This window comes from Heliangelus exortis, chromosome 3 (assembly GCF_036169615.1).
Source record: "Heliangelus exortis chromosome 3, bHelExo1.hap1, whole genome shotgun sequence".
Taxonomy (NCBI): domain Eukaryota; kingdom Metazoa; phylum Chordata; class Aves; order Apodiformes; family Trochilidae; genus Heliangelus; species Heliangelus exortis.
The window spans coordinates 86,080,841-86,104,109 of NC_092424.1; the positions used below are offsets into that span (position 1 = coordinate 86,080,841).

The 23,269-nt window shown below is 39.9% G+C and overlaps 1 protein-coding gene across 7 annotated transcripts in view; it reads right to left on the bottom strand.

Annotated features, from left to right (window-relative positions):
* Positions 1–15,519, bottom strand: part of FAM135A (family with sequence similarity 135 member A) — an 85,106-nt gene extending 69,587 nt beyond the window's left edge. For 5 of the 7 annotated variants that reach the window (XM_071741596.1, XM_071741595.1, XM_071741599.1 and 2 more), the window contains exons 1-2: positions 15,381–15,519; positions 1,144–1,229 (exon numbers count right to left, since the gene is read on the bottom strand). The gene's annotated coding sequence lies outside the window, so the exon portion shown is untranslated. Of the gene's footprint in view, positions 1–1,143; positions 1,230–1,725; positions 1,880–6,275; positions 6,364–15,380 lie in introns of those variants that run through there. The other 2 variants (XM_071741593.1, XM_071741594.1) reach the window with 2 other exon arrangements.
* Positions 15,520–23,269: the final 7,750 nt, after the last annotated feature.

The following is a 23,269-nucleotide window of genomic DNA, read 5'->3' on the forward strand; positions in this document are numbered from 1 at the left end:
TCCTGAAGGATGGCTTTTTCTCTGTCAAGCACCAGCTTGTTCCAAGAGAACCTTAACCTCAGTGAAGGGAAACTTTCACTGCCCTGGGCTGACATAAATCAAATCACTACTTCTTTTTCAAAAGCTTTTGTACTATTGCAAAGGAAAAGTATTCTTTGAACTACGTAATAGAAAGTATTAAGCAGTGTCTAAACATTTTAAAGGAGAAACTCAAATATGGACCACGTCTTTAATTGTTGTATGCTAATCATACAAAAGCCTACAACAAAAAGTGTGGAGCATGAGTATAGATTTGCATAGATTTGTATAGATTTCATTCAGATTTACAGCTGAATTTCACTGACTAAATTCTATGACATTAGATGTCCACAACTCATTTTAATACTTGATGGGGTTATTGTTGTATTTTAAAGCACATAATTAGCATTCAGAAAATATCCTGTTAAACTGCATGTTTTGTCTATCTGCTCATAAGAAGCAAAAGAATCCTTCAGTAGGTGATCTCTACATACCAGCAACACAGGTTAATGCAGCAGATAAACACGTCAGAAGATATGATAATAAATGAGAATACCCTAATATACAGGTTAGAACAATTGGAGGACTTCATAATTTTGGCATCTACTTAACACTTAAATCAAAGCAGCGTTTAAATATTTAAAAACATTTAAGCACTGAGACAGAACACCTCCAATAGTTAAAAATGTAGATTAAAGCCACTTGATCCTATACTGAAGGCTGAAACTTTGCTTTTTTCTACACTTCTGGCAGCTTAATACATTTCTTAGGTTGGAAAATTTCCTACATATCCTGGCCAGTCCATGCTGTTCCCACACTATCTCACTGCATCTTTAGCCATACAAACTAATCTCTCCTGAGGCTGGATTTTAAAAGACCATCAGAAGGCAAAAATGTTCCTTTTTTTTTTTCTAAATTGATCATTTTAATGATACTTCACAGCTGCTGCATCAGACCACCTGCAAGTCCAATGCAAGACAGATGGAGATATACAGAAACTTCCTAAACCAGATTTGTTTTCAGAGAAATGTTTGTGTAATAGCACCATTAATATAGCTACTTGTACTGGAAACCACAAGGCCATGCAAAGAAACAAAACTGTAGTATGTTCAAAGAATGTCTTACCTCCACTGGTAAATACTTCATTTTAGTATGTTAAACAACCAGTCTTCCAGTTCATCACTATTGCTGCCAGAAACATACTGCTTGAGCTAAAAAAAAAAACCAAAACATAAAAGGTTTTACTAAAAGCCACTTCAGTACTCATATTGTTTAGTGTCTTTTCCTGCATCCTAATAACAATCCCTACCATGTCCTCTACTACAATCACACTTGAACTGCCTACCAGCATTCTCCAATCTGCTCTCAGTTCCTGCAATGTAAGCTTTCAGTTTCCTGCAAGTGTAGCAGTCCAATATCTATTTTTTAAAAACAAAACAAAAACACCTTTTTGTGAAGCCCATGATCTGTCAAAGCTGACATTGCCTTGTTCAGAGAAACCATGTATGTGTTCACCAAGGAATTCCAAAATCCTGATCTCAAGAGGACTCTGGTACACCCACAGCCTCCCCCATCTCCAGAGGGACTCTCAGCTCAGTAACAGCAATGTAGCCATGAGAAGGTAGGAGGATATTCTGTCCCGAGCCATCAAATACAGATCATGCACCCCCACAGTCCCACATTGCTACCAGACAGGAGACAACTCACAAGAATAGGTCAGATGAAATCCTCCTGGTAAATCTCATGCCACTTCCCCTCAGGAGAAACAATTCAAGGGACAAGAGGCAGAGCCCTAAGACCAAGAACGACTTCTTAGAGCAGATATTACAGATAGATTAATATCACCTAATGTTCTGAAACTCTCCTGGAAGCCCCTGCTAAACAACTACCTTAAAATTGTTAAAAATCTGTTTCTCTCCCCTGTATTCTTAAACCATTAGGGTATTTGAAAAATAAAACATCCTAAAAAATAATCAGTCTCCCTTTTATCTGATGACTTTTAGACTTAGGACACAGAGAAGGCATAGTTATCCCTTCTTAGAAGAACTCTGTGTGCTTTCTGTATGTATGGTTAAGAGACATACAAAACATCACAGCTTGTGCAGGCAAATCATGAAACTAAACTAGTTTTGCCTTAGCTTTGGAGCATATAATAAAAAAGGCATTATCCGGAATTTTTGAAAATACAAATCACTTGTGAACAACATATGTGATATTACATCTTTGATACCACAAATTATGAAAATGGCACCAACATTTATTCCATTTGGTTAATGATATAACACAACTGGAGTTATACTTGCACTAAAAAGCTCTAAGTTCTTTTTTCAGAAGAGAGAAAATAAGCAAAATCCTGAGTAGTTGAAATTGCTCTAGCCTTATATTTAGTCTTTTATATTCAGTGAAGTAAAAAAGCAGAAATACAGAATGCTACAGATGAAAATACAAAAACATCTTTATTTTCCCCATTATCTTCTAGCAGCTAATTTAAGTCTTCAGAATATTTTCTTCTAAGTTGCAGTAGAAGCTTTGTACACCTTCATTCTTGACCTTTTTTCCCCCCATCCACTTGTCCTTTATCCTCAGAGATCCAGCACCTGCCAACACAAATTCAGCCACCATCTCTCTCTCTCTCTGCTGATGACTCACAGGTTTGTCCCCCATTTGAGAACTGTCTTCAGTTCAAATTTTAGTGATTTCTTGGACACAGCCATCAGCTGAAACTCAGTGTGCCAAAAAAAAAAAAAAGTTCTTGACCTGACCTGCATGGCTGTTCCTTCTAATACCTACTTTCTGATTGTGCACAATAACACAATCTGACTGTAAACCTAGGCAGTAATTTTCATTTAGTTTTCTCTGAGTTCTCACAGATTCTGACAAGTCTATGCACAAGACCTGCCAAATTTTTCTGCGTGTAATTCTGCCTGTATGTCCCACCTATCCATACAGCCAAAACTCATCCAAGCTAATATCCTCCTTTGTTTTAATTCCTGTGAGGCTGAAGACATTGCATTTATTAGTTCAGCATGGTGCTGCAAAGAACCAGCCTGTTATTTTCATCATTTCACCTCCCTCCCTCCATCCCCTGTAGAGACAGCCTAGACTAGTGCATCAAGTATTGTGTTCTTGTCCTCCTTTGAAATCCCTTCACAGCTGTGCAGCAACTGTATCACAGTGTTCTGGTTGAAGACAAGAGCTTCCCAGCATTACAAATAAACCCTGGCTCTCAGTAATTACAAAGGTGAGGGGGTAGAAAACAAATGCTAATTGAATTTTGGATTGCATAATCATCTTGTTGTAAAACAAGGAAAAAACAAAACAAACAAAAATTTAAGTGGAGATATCTAGGATAGCTTATTCATTATCCCAATTTGAAAAAGCCAACATGATCACCACTCAGAACAAGACAAGAGAATAAACTGCTTCATATTAGTACTTATTAATTGAACTCTTTTTAAAGTTTCACAAATATAAATCACTATATGAATGTAAATATCCATGGTTCCTTAAATATACTTAAACAATGACCAGTTTTATCGGAGACAAGGTGAACCCCAACTATTATAATTTTCTCCCAAGCCTGTATTACTTCCCAGGCAGCCATTACAGAGTTTGATTCACCATTTCCAACAAAGCTAATGCAAGATATCTATTACATTTTAATGGGCCAGCTAAACAACAGCTTAATCAAGTATTAAGACTCAATTTTTCCTACTTTTTGTGTTAAATTTAGCCCCAATATCTGGGCCTCTATGCAGCACACTGATAAAAACAACATACTCACTACTCTGAGCTGTCAACTTGATAATTCCCACTGAGCATGGAAGCCATTAATATCTTGCATTTATTTCTTTTCTTCTCCCCTATTAATAGATCATTTATGTGATACAATAATTCATCTTGAACATATATTAGGCTTATTCCCATCTACTCCAGCATTGGTCTTTGTCTGTCTGACAAATGATATGTTACTTCTAAGCTCTCTCATTAAAAAGTTTAACATTAAAAGTTCTGTTAGCAGCACAGTTAAAAGCTTGCATTCCTTTTGATATGTCCTTCTCCCTCCAAAACAGTAACTTCCTACCTTTTATGGCCCCTTGACTAGGAGAAGATTGTACATCCTGCAGGTACAATGAAGCTACATCCACAGCACTTGGCCAGCTGCTGCAAAACAGACCCCATGCAAGGAGACTTCAGTATTTTTCCTGCCAGTTAAGGACACTGAATTCAGTGTCTTCTCTCTTCAGCCGCAAATTTACACTAAACAAAGACTTCATAATCTCTGAGAACCCTTCTGCTCTTCCACATTAGGCTGATCAATGGTTTCAACAGTAATTTGCAAAGAAAAAGGAAACAGAACATGAGTGAATCAAACTGAATGTTTTATTTGCCTTTTACAAAGACTTCGCCTAAAAAGAAAACCCACATTTTAAAAGTTATGATTAAAAGGGTATGGAATAACTGGCACAAATGTGACTGCCTCTGAGTCAGAACCAGCAAAATGCAGCATTTTGATGAAAAGCAGTAGCAGTTAGGCATACATGTTACCACATTCAGCCAGCCTTTTGTCCCACTTCAGTCCCACACATGGGCTGAATGAGAAAAATGAACCAAATACCACTACACTCTCATGCTAAGAGCACAGGAGATCAGACAGTGTAAATCAGCAGTTAAGCTGGCCATTCACCATCAAGCTGCCTTAATAATGGTGATGAACAGAAAGATAAATACCCCTAAAGCAGAAGTAATGTATCTAGAAATAGATCTGAAAGTCAATTAACTTATTTTATAATACCTTGTAATATAACCAATAATATTAGAAGGGCTGGACCAGATCATCCTTCAGGTGCCTTCAACATGACTTTCTACGGTTCTATGATTCTATTTTGCTTATAATTTTCAATTAATGCAATCTATTCAGAAGACCAATACAGGGGAAAAAGAAAAACTAAGTGCTTATTACAAATATCTAATTAAAAGTCATCTGTAAACTTACATAAAAAGCATATAATGATATTACCATACAATGAAAAAAAGTAAATTGTATGCTGTATTATCTTGGCTTAAAGAAGAAGCTGCATAGTGGAATACCTTCACCATCATACTCTCAAGAATTTATGAAGGACGTGCTAGGTAAGAATGAATAAAGAGAGGGAAGCTTACTAAAGTAATGTGGTTTTGCACAACTGAACAGGTTCTTCATAAAATATGAAGGGTCTATTTTAATGTACTTAAAATATAGTTCATTTTCTTACTTAGACAAAGAGATAAAGTGGTGTCTCTTTGAATTCCATGTCCCAGGCAATGCCATTAAGTGAAAAATAACTCACATGGATGGATGCATCTGGCATTAAAATGCTGGCAATACTGTTTATGTCATTACTCTGCCAGATTTAACAAATCAGAAGAGTATCCAAAACAAAGTTGTTGCAAGTCCCCTACAACCCCAAGAAAACTTACTGTCAAAAAACCCCTTTTATTTCAAGGTAAATGAAAAATAAATGTAGCGGTACATGCACAGTAAATTAATAGTTAATAATTCCATATTCTTAGCCTCTGTAAAAAACCCAGCACAATTTAGAGAGTTTAGTTACCATACTAATATCTGCTCTGAGGTCATGGTTTGACAAGACAGATTTGATAGGCTGATTTTGTATTGGAAGGTCTTATGCCAAATAGTCTTTCCTGCCACAGTAAGGCATTAAGCCAGAGCAAATGATATATTGTGTACTCTTATTAACTTAAGAAATGTGACAGTTTGCCTGCCTGATCAAAGTTACATTAGAAGATAATCTGATAATAAATCTGATCCAGGGTCAGTGATCACAAAACTATTTCCTTGGTAGTTCCTACACTAACATCATCTGTGCTGATAGGCTGGATGGGCCAACATGGAAAAACAGTGATTCCACCAAGACTTTCATACAGACACAAGTTGTTTCAGAAACAGATGGCAGCAATCTATCAAAGCCTATTTTATTTTTCAACATCTAATGCTAATAACCTAATACAGTGTGAGCTGATTTGGGGCTGGCCTTACAGTAATAAATCTTTAAAAGCACAATTCTTGATCTAACTTTTTTCCTCGTGGTTTGGCTACTGGTTTCCTACCATTTTAACAAAACAAATCTAGACAAGTATTACAGCACATAAGTTTATCATAAAGTTTGAGTCTTTGGTTTGGAAAAAAAAATCTCTGATGAACATTGTTTTCATCTTTTCATAATTTCTGTCTACTGCCTTTATTCAATACCCACCACAGAAACGTCATAGATTCTTACTTTGTTTTTCCTTTTTAAATGATTTTCTGACCATCAGTCTCCTAAGATCCTCCCTGCAACTCACCTGTTACACAAAACAGGAATTAATTTTACCATTAATTCTTTATTATTCTACTAGAAAGTGCAATTATTTATGGTTGTACAATATAAATATAAAGTTGAAGGATAAGTAAGCAGACTGTCACTGCAAGCAGTGACCTAACATGGTCATGGCAAAGTATTTCAGAACGTGCATCAAAGCTTTTAAAAAACATAATGTAGCAAACAAACATCTACATGTCATTTCTGTGTAAGACTGAGCTCTCCTTGCTTATCTTCATTCTGAACAGCAGAGCCATACTTTTCTTCAACCTCACATGGCACATCCAGCAATTTATTTTCCACTCACCTTCTAATCTAAGAGCACTAAGTTGAAAATATCTAACCTTGTAATTTTATTTAGCTATTACCAAAACCAGACAAGCACCAGATTTTAAAGTCTATCCTTCTCTACCCCCAAAGCCTAGAGCAGATCAGATCTAACAGCTATTAGAAGCAAAAAAAACCAACCAAAATGAATAAACCCCCTCAAATCTCTCCCTCCCCAAATAAACAAATAAAAAAAAAAAATAAGAAAATTAAATCACTCCTTGTTTTCCTTTATCTGCTTTAGAAAGGAAGGGACTAAACACAGTACACTGTGTGTTCCTTTTGATCAACAAATGCTAAGAAAAAGAAGATTCAGAAGAAAGAAGTGTCAAGAAAAGAAGACAGCAGTGATCAGCAGTGATGGACACCTGTGATGGCAGCTTGAACAAACTGAGCAGAGCTCAGCATATATGCTATAGGAAGAATGGATGCCACACTGAAAAAATATCACAGTATGTATTACCAGCAGCAAAATCTTTAAAGGATTTTCCTCTGCTAGCCTTGGAGACTCACTCCCACTTGCCCCAGAAACAGCCATCTCTGCAATTGTGCTGGCAGTTGTGGGAGGCAAAAAACCCACCAGCACCAAAAGAAACCTTTACAGGTATTTTGAAGGTCACTTGGTAAGCTTTTTGGTTGAGGTTTGTTTCTCCTTTTTATTTTAACTGCAATAATTTACTCATTTAAACACAGCACTGCTCCACAAACAGATGCACATGTCTGAAAGAGTATGTCAATATTGACATCTAATACTGAACAAGACAGCAAGAGCACAGCAAGATTATAAGCCAACTCAGCCTGTATAACTACCCAAAGTCTTCCACACCAGAAACAGCTTCAGAAGTTTCTGCCCCAGGTGCTCATTCCCATCTTCACAGCATCAGTTCATCGCCCCCACAACACTGCCAACACAGTGCTCGTGGGACAGCATTTTGAAATGAATTAGTTACCATTTTAGAATAATCTATTTTTGCATGGGTTTGATCAGATCATTTCCTTATCCTGTTTCAAAGCATGGCTCCACAAATAGCAGTGCCACCACAGAGACAGGGAAGGGAAGGTGAGCAGCAGCCCAGCACCGCTGCTCCTCTGGCTCGCTGCTCCCTCAGCACTCCCATCTCCTTAAGCCACAGCCTCAGCACAGCAAAGCAAAGAGGTTTAAGTGACAGGCAAGAACAACTGCCCCTTCTCATTGCCATTCCTGAGGTAAAATACCCTCCACTCCTTCCTTATATTCACTTCAAAAGGTGAAAGAGGAAGGAGACAGTACTCATCCCCCACCACCACCCTGAGAAGGACACAGCCCCAGAGTTAAGCACCAGCCCTGCCCAAGCTCTCCCCTGCTCGGCAAGCTCCCTCCTCACAGAAGCAACCACTCACCTGGGAACCCTCCCTAGCAACCTAGAACAGGGATATTTCTTTCCCAAAGGAGTTGCAGGAGGCTGGAAAGCCGAGCAGCTTCCAACAGCTTTGTCCCAACAGGCCCAGAAACAGACTGCTCACAGACAGATACAGTGTGAGGAAACAGGAACGATTTTTGCTGAAGAAACGATCTCCCCAGTCTCTATCTCAGAGGAAGAGACCCCCACCCTGGGTCACCACAGTCTGCTCCAACCCCACACCCACCCAAGTTCTACAGGAGGCAACCCTCTAGTACCACTATTGCTTCCCCCCTTGTTACAGTGCCAAAATAAAAGTTACTTAAAACAGTCCCTATTAAATAGACAAATACAGCAGCCTCATCAAATTCAAGTTTTGGTTTTGTTTATTTCGCAGCTCAAAGGCTTTATGCCCCCTCTTACCTCATCCTCCTCATGTGGCATTTAACTGACAGAACAATGATGCGTGAGAAGCCTCTAAAAAAACTGACACCGACTTAAAATGGCACAGCTCTGTTTCTGAAATAACACATTCAACATAAAACAAGTCTAATGATCATCCCTGGTAGCTTCAACAGGCGGACTTGAAAGGTTAGATCAAAACAAAGCAGTAAACTGATTTTTGAATTAGCTTGAACCATCACCAGTGCTATTCAAACAGTTTTTGACAATGTTTTTTTTGGAACCATTTTTGTTCGCTCCTTTTCTCCTACAATTTACTTGTCATATTTAGTCAGAAATTCCAGTACTAATGTTTTGTAATTGTTAAATCCCTTGCATGCTGCTTTCAAATTTGCTACAACCTAGAACAAGCAACAGAACCTCTGAAATACAACATAGCACATCCAGAGGATAAAGGCCCAACAACCAGGAAACAAAGTCATCAGAAGCCTTCCTTAGCCTGCAGGTAGCATTGCTGATCTGTCTGCAAACAGGTCCTTGTTCCCTCCTGGCCTACCTGGGAAGGACAAACTGACAACTGACCATACTGACTGGCCATGAAAATTCATCCTTTCATCTAAATTCTGTCAGCTTTTACATCTTTCACAAGACAAGTGCACGTATACATCAGTTAGCTCTTCCAGTCACTAACTGAATTCAGAAGAAACATTTGTAACATTAGCTGACATTCGTATTAATTTCAGACATGCAATACACCTTCTACAGAAGATGCTGTATCTTCACAATATACAAAGTAAAATTAGTAAAAGGTAAAGAACAATGGCTCAGTGCTTCTGCCCCAGCAGCAAAGGCTTTCATTATAAAAAGAAGTCCAGCCTGACAGAATGGCCTCCAAGTTGGAGAGATAAGTCTTCACACTTCCACCTTTAGGTCCAGCATTGACCTTAATTGTTAAGAGGTGTTTTTCTCTATGCTGTTTTACATGTAAAGCAGTAAAATCTATGTTTTCTGCTATCTATGCCCCATTGTTTTGGCCATTCAAATATCCTCAATACCTTGGCTCATTTTGATCTGAAATATTTCAGAGGTGCGGGATTTAATGCCGTACAGGCCCCAGAATTACCTGCTAGATGGTATCATCTCAGAGTTTGCCTAAAAAATTGAGAAAATCTTTAAAACATATAAATATATATGCATTTATAGAAAGCTAGATGGGCAACATATAAACAAGTAGGCAAATAATGTATAAAGTTGTTTATAGGTACTACATATGCAAATATCTCTACTATGGCAGCATTAACAACATTTTTTACCTGGAAATACACAAGCATGATACAGAAAAATTATCAAGTGACAACTGAACTGACAGCCTGGAAATAAAAGTTTCCTCGAATAATAATTCTTAAATCTGAAGAAGAGGAACTACTATTACATTTCTGTTACAAGTTTAAACTGAAAGAAGATAAAAGATGTATTGCAAACAATTCCAGCATCAAAATGTAAAGAGAAACCTTGCTTAATAACTTTAAAAAATCATGTAAAGAATAAAGATATTTTGGTTTATTTTATAGGTAGAAAGCAGGGTAAGTTTATCTAGCTTGACATTCTGTATTGACCAGGTAATGAATGATCTATGTCATGATGAGAAACAGGGATGAGGTTACAACACGTGAACAAGGTTGTGATTATAGTAAGCAGACCCAGATCTGAAAAACAAGCCAGCTTATTATTTCAAAATGTCAGAAGTCAAAGGGGAGTCTCCCAGGACAATTCATGAATGCTCTAGATTTTTTTCTTCTTAATTCTAAGAATTTGTGGGTGTGGTGTGTGCAGGTTTGTGATTTATTTTATAAATGAAATTCAGCAAATTACATGCATACACACACATGCATATGTATGTAATTTGTAAATTGTATAGTGGTAGAATAGGTAGTATAGCATAGAGTATCTTGTGACTTCTCCCTAACAATTAAAAATAGGAAAATGTTTACATTTCAACTTTCCTGATATAAGCCATGCATTTCAGAAATGAGGAAATTTTACATTTATTTTTAGTAAGAAATATCGATAAGGGAGACTCCCAACAAAATTGCTTATTAAATACAAAGTTCAAGGTTCTTAGCACTGAAAATGTTCCAAATTCCAACACCTCTAAAGAAAATCCATTAAAAATAGCACTGAAATCGTCAAATTAAAATACAACTCAGGCCATTTCAATCCACTTTAGTGTTTTCAAATTTTGTTCTGCTTGAAAGCTGAACCCTGTGAGGTTTCATTCTGCTCCTTATTTCCCTGTCTGTTCTTTCCAAGAATAGTACTGTCACCAATTTCCTGCTTGAAGTAAACAGAATTTGCTCACCTGACTTCTCCCTGACCCTAAACTATGGCAAACTTACTTCCTCTCTTTCAAACTTCTTTCTTGTATGCTTTTTGTTGTATACTCTTGTTACCACAACTGTTCCATGTATTGTTCTTTAAGGAAGACAATTTGTACTACAGACTTCTACAAATATCAGCAACACTGCATCACCAACATACCAACTGCTTTTGCTAGAAATAAATGCGTAAATATTTACCTACGTTCATTCTTCCTCAGTGACAAAGTTTTCTAAATGCAATACTTCATGAGATGTATCCTATGAATGAATGTGATCAAAATGTGCTTAGTGAAATGATAGGGTAGACCAAAAGCAGAAGATGCTTAACAAATGTAAAAGCATTTCTTGCCATACAGAAAAAATGCGGTGCATGAACTTCAACAGAATGTAAGGATACACTTTACTGTTTTGCCTAGCTGTTTCAGGAAAACACAGAAGTAGCATTTATTCAGAAATAATTTAGAAATATTCAGAAATAAGCTCACAGGGACAAGAAAAAGTGGCTTTCGAGTGGATTTAACCAATCAAAGCTCTTGCTCCTGATTTAAAACAGAAAGATGCAAAGTCATGAAGGTTTCTATATATGAACCTATCCTACATATAAAGCATTTGAAGGTTGCTATATAAACTAAATTTTCATTAAAAAAAAAATATATATATAATTTTCCAAGCTTCTTCCCTTCACTAGAAGGGAAGCATGAATGCAAGTTTAAAATCATGATAATTTGAGAAACCATAAGTTATGCTCATAGTTTAAACAAAAAATAAATTGAATGTATTGAATGCTTCACGTCAATACCTCTTTTGGATACAGGTTCTCTGAGCCAATGGCCTGTCAGAGGTACCTCACACACAACAGTAAGCAGGCAAAACAAATATCCATCACAAACAACTACTGGTCAATAAACAGATGCTACTCATCTATCCTGTTGTGAAAACAATTAAAGCAGTACTGAGATCATATTTTCCATATGGAAGAAAAGGGGAAGGAGAAACACACCCCTCCCCAAAAAAAGCAACTCTTAGGCCTTGGTTAACAAGCATGTATGCATATTCTGCCAAACCTACCCACAGTCTACAGGGATTGGGGGCTGCAAATTAACAAAGGAACTTGAAGAGAGAATACACAAAGCATACGATGAATCATTCACCAAACAACAGTGAGAAGCTCTAGTCTGTATCAGGAACTTCAAACACTGGAACAAGGTTAACAGCAACGAGAATCCACAACTGTTTACTGTAATTCTCACACTGAGGTCCATCTTTAATACCAGATCAGCTTTCACATTTGTTCACGGCACACAAGTCAAAAGAGAGACAATTACATTAATAAACGTTTAGGTGCCAATCTTCCAGACTGATGTAGACATGTAGGTTCTCTTCAAAGAAATAAAATAGCAGCACAAGAGAGCATTCAGACAGGACTCTCCTATCTTTACCAGCAGTAGTTCAAAACCTTGCCATTCACAACAATCTGCTTCGCCTCTCTGTCAGAATTTGCCTTCCTATCCAGGTACACAGCCAGCCAGATAGCTCTAGCACACATAACCCATTCTAGTAGCTCTCAGCACTCTCACAGATAAGCTTGCACCAAAACATCAGACTGTAAGCCGGGCAGAGTGAGATAATGAGAGAATCGTCCTGTCACACGGCATTCCCACCTTAAAACCACAGCAATTAAGCCCACCAGAACCCTGTCAGAGCCTTCCTTAGTGGAGAACTGCCCAGCAAAGTCAACAATAGAGACTAGAAAGAGTGACGGATCTTGATTTTCACATTGCTTCCTTCTTGGGAACTGTGTTCACCAGTTCTTCTATGTGGGATAAAATGCAAGCAACAGCCCTAGAATTGAGCTTTGGAATGCAGACGCTTCCAAGGAAACTAAGAAACTAGGAAAGACATAAAATTAGAGGGCCAGGTAACAGTTTCACAGCCACCACAAAAGGGGTCAGTGGCTTCAGAAAAGACACTTGGAGCTTACTTCTGGTGCCTGAACAGAACCTGAGGTGTTACCTTCTGAAGTTTTGCTGAACTCAAAACAGAACTAACTTCTACAGTGATGGTACTAAATCAAAACAACAAATGCGTTGCATTGCCTGGCTCATTTTGAAAACCACAGTTTGAGGGCAGATTTTGGTTTCTGTGTGCACTTTACTATTACTAATTACTGTTCATGCCAAACCTTACACAGGCCAGTTATACTTACTGTAATTTAAAGTGAAGACAATAAACCATTTTTATTAATAAGGCATTAATTACAAATAACAAATAATTTTAATATAAACAACAAAATTATATAACTAATAACAAAAATATTAATAGCAAAGCTAATACTTTGACATGTTTTATCAGCCAACTCTGATCAGTTTTGTAGGATTGTATTTCCATAAAGGAAATTTAAAGCATTTCAAAGAACAAGCTTGAATTTACATTTGGTAATTTTTATTGATTACTGAAGGAAAGCTTAAGAATTGACTTATGCTACTTACAGGGGAAGTATGAGAGAGAGGAAAAGAAAAACAAGTTTGGCCATCCAGGGAATGTGTAGAGTAAGATTTATGGCTGTGCTCTGACATATCAAATCCAAATACTCAAGACTGTGACTCCCGGCACAGATCGAGATGACAATTCTGTGTTTCATTCATTTAAAAGTATTTGCAAAGATAAAGCCAGAGCCTGTATTATTGTTCACTTTGTACAAAAAAGTATTTTTGCTTTAAGGGGAAAGAATTGTTGAATGCAATACTAAAAATCACACCAAAGGATTTCATTTGCTCCTCCACAAACCTAGAATTCTTTCATCTCAAAAAAGCTGTGATGTTCCAGCAAAACACAGTTCCTACTGAACCAGGTTTGGACTGAAGTTATCCTTCAGCAAGAATCAAGCAGGTTTTTCTGCACAACTAAAGAGCAAAGTAAGAGATATTTTATGGATGAACATGTAAAACATTCCCTTCCCAAGTAATACGAATCACACCAGTAGTGTTCCCTACTGCTTATTAGTCAGGCAAACTAAAAAGCAGTGTGTCTGAATTTTAGCTCAGGCTTTGCCCATGTGTAAGACAACACTAAGCTAGCTGATTGAATTTCTTAGAAAACAAAGCAAAACACAATAAAACAAAATAGACATTTATGCCCACCTACACGTAGGAATAGAAGTTTGTTTACTTTTTGATCAGAAAAATCCACTGCAACCAGGAGAAAGGGGAAATGGGCTTAAACACCTCAGCAGAAATACCTGCCTCTTTAGTTGTAAGAGCAACATGACTATAAATCCTCACGATGAAAATGTTTTAAATCCATTATGATACAATTTCTCTTCAAAGTGAAACGTCTGCAACATACAGTAATGAGCTAAAGTTTTCAAATAAGCTCGATAGAAAATTCCGCTTAAAACAACCCAAAACAGAAACACTATCTCCTCGACTGCTTCTTGATCACACAAATCCTGCCTTAAGCGTCCTAAGGTTAATCCACCCCTCAAGTCATCCTACGGATGGTAAGAAGAGTTACAAGCACCTGCTGCAAACTGGCAACGCGTAGCTGCAGTGCCCTGCCGCACACACACCCTGCAGCGCACAGCCCGCGTTCCGGAGGAGAGCGGGATGTTCCCTGCTCGGACCGGACCGGACCGGGCCAGCAGAACCCGGGCAACCCCGCCGGGCAGCACCAGCCACCGAGGGGCGAGAGGGGAACCTCCAGTGCCGCCCTCCCCGCACCCCGCACCAGGAAATAGCTGGGAGCTATTCCTAACGCTCGGCTACCAACTTTCCGCGCCGCACGAAGAAACGGTATTTAAATGATAAAATAAAAAAATTTTAAAAAAAGAAAAAAAGAAAGAAAAAAGAAAAAAAAAAAAAAAGAACCAAACAAAACCCAATCCACCAAGCAAACATACAAACAAACAAACCACAAAACCAAAACAAACAAAAAGCCTAACTCCGTTTCAAACCCTGGGAGAACCCGATGTTTCTCAGGAAGTCAAGGAGGGAAAAGGCAGCAACGCCTCCGACTGCCCCGGCGCCGGTCCTCGGCACTCCGCCGAAGGGACGAGGTGGACATGATTTCTGACCTATTTTCGGCGCCGCCTCAGAACGATAAACAATCTACAACGGCGCCCCGGGCAGAAACTTCCGGGCCCCCAGCACCCCTCGGCTTGGGGTGGGAAGGGGCTGGCGACCCCTGCCCGCACGGTGAAGGCGGCCGAGTCCTCCCCCCCCCAAAGCCACCAACCCCCCGCCCCGCCTCGCCTCGCCGCCCCCCAAGCTGGGCTGCGGAGAGGCTCACGGAGTTTTTCCTGCTGGGGTGCGGGGGGGCAGTGGAGGGGTGTCAGACGGACACAAACAACTCTCCCCCCGCCATGCCCCCGGCCGGTACAGGTCGGACACGGAGGGACGCGTTTGGCGCCCGCCAGCCCGAGCCCTGCTAGAGGGAGCGGGGTCCCCGGCGGGAGCACGTCTCGGTCCGCCCCGCCGTTCTGCCCCACCGTCCCGCGCCCCAGTCCCCGCACCGACCTGGGATACAAAGCAGCGGCCGCAGCTGCCCTCTGATCGCCCTCCGCCTCCTCGCCCGCGTTCTCCGCGGAGTCCAGGCCGCGGCAGCACCGGGATGGCGTAACGCAGGCATCCGACGCCAGCGCCTGCTGCTCCCGCGGCGGCCCTCGCCTCCGGCGCCCGCTCTGCGCTGGGCGGGGGAGGGGGGCGCTGGGAGCCGATCGCGCCGGCCGAGCGCCGCTTCCTGCTCCCCGGCGCCTGGCAGCTGCCGCAGCCTCGCAGCTGCCGCCGGGGGGCTGCTCGCCGCGGCTAAGCGAAGGCCGGCGGCAGCGAAACCCGTTGCCACCGCATCCTCAAGCAGGTTCTGCGCCGAGCTTTCCGCACCGCCTCCGGCTCAGAGGACTCGCCCGCGCGGCTCCTGCGGCGGCTGCTGGCAGCTGGAGCCCCGGCTCGCCCCGCTGCTGCGCCCCGCTCGGACTCGTGCTCCCCCTGCTGCCCCGCCGGGCCCAGCCCGGCCCGGTCTCGGCCTCCTCCTGCGGCTCAACGGGGCCGGGATGGGGCGGCCCTGGGCGGGCGGCGGCAGAGGGCTGAGGCCGGGAGTCCCGTAGGAAGCAGCCAGGCCAGAGCGGTCCCCGGGCGGGAGGTGACCCGCCCCTGGCCATCTTCTGCCCGCGGCACCGTTACCCCAGAGTCCCCTTCATGGCGCACGCTGGAAAGCGGAGGAGGCCTCCCTCCTGCCGGCGGCCATGGGCGCCCCGCGACAGCCTGCACTGCCCTCCCGGTACCCGCTGCCCTGGCCTGGGCATGGAGCCCCCGGACAGCCGCCGGGGCTCGGGCTCTGCAGGCCGGTGCGGGGAGCAGCCCGCAGGGAACGGGCACCCCGGGGCTGCCCTGGAGGCGGTGGGGGAAGAGTTGGGGGGACACCTGCCTGGGTACAGGACTGGCAATAATAAGCATCTTTTAATGCCTTTAGGAAAAAAGTTCTCTTTTCTGCAGTAATATGTTGTATGAATAAGTGATAGCAAAAGTAAATAGGCTGTAATGGTAATAAACGTTTTAAAACAGAGGAGGAGATAGTCTGGGTGTTAGTCTCATTAATAAGAGTGATGTGGAGCTCAAAAGTTAGTTGCTTCAGAGAATTACCAATCACAAGATGATTGGCTGTGTGGAAGAAAAATCCTTTTCTTCTCCCCTGTCTACCTGCTTGCATTCATCAGGAAAAAAATAATCTTGAATATGAAGAAAACCTGCATAAAGATAATTCCTCAGACTCCAGTGTTGGCTTCTCATCTGAAAGCCAAAGTAAGTTCGCAGCTGTTTTGTAGAAAGAGAAGTTACAATGAAATAGATTAACTTTTAGTTTAGGGAGTCTTGCAGGCCAGCAGTGTTAAATTCAATCTGTTAGTCTTTGGGTAGTATTCTTTAAGTAATTTTGTAAATTTCTCTATTTTTTTGTAAATTTGATTGATTTAGCATCCAAAACTGCAGTCACAAAATCAGAGTGTGAAAGCAGGAAGCCCAGCTGATGCAGGGTTGAGATGAATGACAGGTAGATGAGAAGCTGATTGCTGTGCAATCAGCGTTGTGAGACATCATTGTGAGGTCCCAGCACCCATTTGTTTCTGTAAATTCCAATGAGATTCTGCTGATAACTGCCAGCAGAAACTTACTGCAGGCTGAAATCATGGCTGTCTGGGACTTAAGTTTCATAAAAGAAATCTCAGTTCATAGGAGATTAATGATTTAACTGAAACTTGCATCTGATTTATCAGGGCTATGCAAGTGTCTTAAGGCTTTTTGAAAAGGCAGTCTCAAAAGCGTCAGTATTGATCCTTGAACCTGAGAACACGTGGCTTACTGTTTTGCTTTTTTACCCTTTTTTACCCATTTCAGGATGAGCTTGAATAACTGTCCTAGAGATTCAGTTTTGATATACCAAAACCAGTACTAAAGCAATTTGGGCACAGCTAACAAAAGGACCTACTGGGCCTAAACAAAACATGCCTCGAATTTACTTGGCTCAGAAATACAGAGATCTTGTGCTAAAAAATGCTCAGCACTGGATAGCGCCTGTGGCTCTTAAGAACCAGATTTTCTTGAAGGGGTTTTAATTTCTGAATAGTTCAAGGACAGGTCAACAGTTTGAATGGGATATATATATTTGCACAGATCCATGCTTCTCTGGTTCATTATTGTCATTATTTTATGTCTCTCAAATCCTGCCTGGTCTTCTGCTATTAGGAAAATGTATCTTGCAGGCTTCTTTCCCATTAAACAGAAGAAGCTTTTCTTGGCAACTGTCTCTTCTGAAATGAGCAGAAAACTGGCAGCTTGTTCCCATAAATGGCATAGCTCCCATTACAGAAATCTAATTTGCTCCCTCACCAAAATCCTCCTGCAAAGATTCATCATTGGTCAGCCCAAATGTCAACCGTGCCCTTCTTCTGCATGTGGCAGTAAGTACTGTCTTGTGGGATGAGGTCCCCTGGCTCCCTTTGTGTCTTTCTGGTGCTTCCCTGCTTGTTCAAGCAGAGAAGGATGATCTGACAGCCCTTCTGAATTAAGACAGTCTTCTGGGAGAGCATTTCTCTCAGTCTCTGTGCAAACTGCCACATTTCCAGAAGATTTTTTTGAAGATTGCACGCTAGATATAAAATCTGCCACAAAATGTGTACCCCATTTAAGACTGGATGCACTGGTAAGCATTACAGTTTAGAGATGCCTGTCAGGAAGCTATGGATTAGCCTTCCAAATAACTTGTCTAGAGAGACCTAGAACTAAGCAGTCACTTAGTTACAAGGCAGGAGACTCTACAAGACCACTTCTGCAATTTGAGTTCTGCCCAATCTGTCTTTCCTATGGGTAATTAAACTAAACCTAAGCTTGTGTTATTGATTATTTTTGCTAGTCCAGATTTTTTTTTTAAAGAATAGTTAAGTGATTTATGGGCATGTCTACATGGCTCAACACAACAGTAATATTTTTCTGTGTCCTCCAGCTAGCACCAGGCTCATGCAGACTGGGAAACAAGAGCCTTGTAGCCACCAGCAGCTGAACTGAGAATCAGGACTAGGAACCCAGATGCAATACCACACAAAAGCAACTGCCCTGCTTCCAGTTTCAGAGTGGCTCTGACCAGGAATAACCTGAGGATCTCTCCACACTGAATGTAGTACGCTCCAGAATGTAGTACAGGAAGCACACTGAGGAAGAAGAATAACGTGGTAAAGGGCCAGCGAGGCTGGCCAGAGCTCCAAAAGTCTTGGAAAATTGGGTGAGAAGAAAAACACAATGGATATTCTGGCAATGAAACTGAGTAACTGTGCACAAGTGGTTGGTGTACCAGGTGGACATTCAAGAAAAGCCTGAATTAAATTAACAGAGAGAAAATAGTTTTTCTGAGAAATATCTATAGGTGGTCAAGGAGAAAGGCTGAATGTCAGAAAAAGAACCAAAGACAAAACTGGACATAGAAAGGGATTTCCAGATTTTAAGTCAACATGATACCACAGGGATGGTTCACATATTGGTATGTCTGGGATTTAAAAGTGAGTAAGCATGAGTGAAGGAACAATTCCTGTCACAGAAGCAGCTGTTGATTGTGCTTCTTTGCTGTCAAAATTTAGAAAAATGCTGAATGAACGTGCAGCTGATTGCTCAATGAAAATAAAATTCTAGACAACTGCCAGATTTGGCTGCGTGCCCCAAATGAATATCCAGATATGGGATGTATACAGCACTAAGCACGTTCATTTTTGGATAACAGATTTGTATGAAACATCCTCTGCAATGGCTTTAATCGTAAGAAAACATAGAAACTAATTACATCTTGAGAACATTTTGATAACTGTGTGTTGAAAACAGTAAATGAAAAGATACTTTAATACACTGCAAGGAATGCAAAGTTCTCATTAGAACATATAATTACAAAATCATAATTAAACTACTATGCTACTAAAATAGAAAACATTACAATTGAATTTTTTTTTTACTTTAAATAACTTGATTTGTACAATCTAAAAGTAGCTGTTGAACTTTATTGTGTAATAAATTGATGTAACATATTTCTAGAATTTACAGAGGATTGCTTAAAAGCTCTTTTTTAACAACTGTGGCTATTTCCACATATAACAAATTATGGGAGGATTGTGGTCATTTGGGGATCACAAAACAAAAGGGGTGAAGAATCACAAATCAGATACAGAGAACAAGCCAGTGATACGAAAATGTGGCTACAGTATTTAGGCAGCCTCTACTTCTCAGCAGAGGCTCTCTAAAGGCTGCTCAAAATGGGGAACTCAGCACCATAGCTACCTTCAGCTTGTGTGCTGTTAGATTGGAGCAAAAATTAGGAACTTGCTTTTTTAGCAGACAGCACGCTAACACTTATATGGGGAACCCTTCAGACCACTGCTAGAGTCAGTGGTTTCAGACCACACAACAGGAATTTAAAGTTTAGATGCACTGACTTTCAATAAGGGGCCTTCTGGAATATTTAGAGAGGCAAGATACAGGATTCAAGTAATGGACACAGGTTAGGTGTTGGAAATGTGCAAGTAAAGAGGGCACCAGAATTAATGCAAGAAGATTCATTAATAGGAAGTTGATGTTTAGAGTTTGAAGAAATGATCCAGAGGTGGAAGCACAGTCATAAGGGAAAAGGGAAGTGGAGAAACCACTACAAGACAGGAACATGAGTCTTGTAGAAAAAAAATTTAAATACAGCATGTTATTTCTTCTTCAAAAACAGGAGAAACAAGGATATGGAAGAAACAAACTCCATAGGACATTGAAACAAAATACCTATAGTCAGTGAGAATTGCTGAGAAAGACTGATTCTACAGAGAATTTGTAGAATTTACAAGAAATCACAAGAATTTTCAAATTCTTGTAGATTTACAAGCATTTTGGTTTTGTTTTCTTTACAACTGTAATAAGAAAGAACTGCAGGAGTCGAGGGTACTGTGCATTTTATGTTAGTATTTATCAAATAAAAGCCAATGATGGAAGGAGAGATGGAAAAAACCAATTCTAAGTCTCTTAGTGAGGACTTATGAAAGTAATCTACTTGAAGGTTTGCTTTACATTTCTAGTGCCAAGAGGCTATAGAAAATACATTTGCATTAACTATCACTGCTGCTTAGCAAGTTATGATGTATCAAACCTAAAATATCTCCATGCAATACTCCAGTCTTAAAGAACCCAAATCTTGTGCTGTTTTGTCACAAGTCTGGTACAAGAGGTCCCCACAGCTGCAATTGCAATCACCAAAACAAACCCCCAAACTTTCTTGAGATTTGAAGGTAAAGTAAAACATTGGCCTCAGTTAATTACTTAATTTCCTGAAAATGCAGCTCTGCTAATAGAACGGTGTTAAAAACTTTGTGTACCTTTTTGGCTTCTAACTTCTTTTGCTGAAAACAAAGTTTCTAAAGCATGGGAGTAGAAAGATAAATTCTAGATAATCTAAAATCTATTATATTGATTTTGTAATGTGTTAATATGAGATTATATATACAAACAGCTGTGATTTTGTTTTTTTTATTATTTAGATAGTCATATTTTGTATCTATTTAGAATCTGAAATTCTGTAAAGTTTACAGCCTCAGCTGTTTAAAAAAGTGCATTCTGGCAGAATGTAAATCATGTTGCACAATTTCAGGCCTATCAGATCACTAATAAATTAAATCTACCACTGATATACCTATATTTTGGGTTAAAAATATCATGCCTTGAGAGAGAAACTATTGCTGAAATAGGAACTTCTGAAATGCTAGGATTTTAAGATCCTAATCCTTACAACAATTTGAAAGGTATGAAAATGGAAATTCGCAGGTGAATTGCCTTCCTGAAAAAATTAAGTAAAAGGCATTTTTTTCTAGTATTAGACAAACATTTCAAGAGAGTCAGTGGAAATAAAGAGCTTTTGCAATAAAATGTTTTTTTCTATGGTTACTTAATGACAAAAAGTATTCTTAAGGCCTCTGGCCTTTACATAGCTTTAAATGTCATTACAAGGTGAAAGAGAAGTTGCATCTGAGGGCAAATATTTTATTCCCACAGATGGTCTGCATCCAGGTTTCCCAAAGTAACTGGTGAAGTCTTCTCATCTCCACCGTGACTCTGAAAGTGGTTTAGGTTTCAATTGCTCTGAAAAAAAAGTGAGTTAAACGTTTGGGAAAAAAGATGATAATGTGTCAGGGTGGGCCACCATGTGTCTCCAACAGAAGATTTATTAGTTTTTCTCTTCAGCTACCTCATGTATGAGCTGCTTCTGGTATCTGCTGAAATGGAAAGCTGTAACACTCATTTTATAAAGAAACATGAACGTTACAAGCATGAGCATTACAAATTCTACTCACGACTAAAAGTCATACAAATACTGCTGCTTATATATATGGAAGAAAAAGTGTTTTACAGCTTATTGTTCAAATTTCTGATAATGTACTGCTTCAGACAGTCCTGGCAAAATTAATTTTGCAACTAATAAAATTGAGCTTTTTGTCTTTTCCCATTCTGCTGCAAAATATTACTTCTTTTTCTCATTATTTTATTATAAGTGTCACATTAGCTGGAATTTTATGTACCACATTTCCCAGAAAAAAATAACATACAGTGCTAAGTAGTGTTAGTTCTCAGCAAACCACATTTTTATGCTCTTATGCCTATAAAAATAGGCTGTAAAACATGAACCCATAATGCCACAAGACCTACAAAGCAAATGAAACTTGTCCATTTATTCACTTTTTATATTGTTGGATCTTTTCAACAATTGAAGTGGTATTATTGAAAAAATAACATTTTTGCAAGTAACCAGAGGAGCTCCACACAAGATTATGGTTTTCATTATCTTCTAGATAAGAGTAATTGGCTTTGTGCCTCTTTGAGGTGCCCTGACATTGGGTTAAAGTATTTCTTTATGTTTTCATCACAGCAAGTAAAGCTGAAATGGTCAGGACCTTGGTTCTCCTCATCTTACTCCCTATCCAGAACATCCAATCCATCAGCAGATGTGTCTCTTCACTGCTGACAGAGACCCAAAGCAGGCTGCCATTAGCCTGAGGACAGGTAGAAGTATATAAATGAACCAGAAGGGTTTCTGCAAATTATACTACCTCAAGGTAAGATGCAGATTACACACACAACCCATCACATCCAGGTGGTTTTAGATGTGTTCATTTGTTTGCAGACATTGTGTGGTTAGCCTTCTGTAGATATAGTCTGCATTAACAGATCTTTCTCTAAATACTTGCAAGCTACCCTACCAGTGTATACACATGCCAGTCACAGAAAAAAACTTATCCTGACACTGCTAAGTGAAGTTAACTGTAGCTATAATCTGGTCAAAATGGTGTTTTTCACAAATGATTGTTCTACATCCCTCCTGTGCACTGGTACAGGGAGAGCCCAACTACTTAGCTGAAAAATTACCCCAAGATACAAGTTTGGAAAAAAGGGAGACAGAAAACATGGTTTAATTCTTCAAAGTGAAACAATGAATTTTCCAGTATTAGGTCTACATACTTAGGGGCTTGTAAGGATGTCAAGGCAACTGGATATGAGGGCAAGAATTAGGTGAAGAAGAGGATACCAGGAGGATAAACCAGGCCAAGGGCTCTAGAGTGCTGGGAGCAATCAGCCTCATTTAATTCAAGGATCATATTAAAAACTGGGATATCTGCAAGCATATGTCCCAAACTATCCTTAAGGAGTCTCCCATTAGATCAATCAAGACTCATTAGATAAGTCTTCATTCAAATGATCTCTTCCTCACTTAGGACAAGGAGAAGCCTAAGTGAGCTTGTGAGAGGAGAAAATGAGCTTCACTATGGGGCCTGGTGGTCTTGCCTTTTTGTTTTTTATTCCTATAAGGAATACAAAATTTATGGGTGAGTTTTATCCTACAGTGC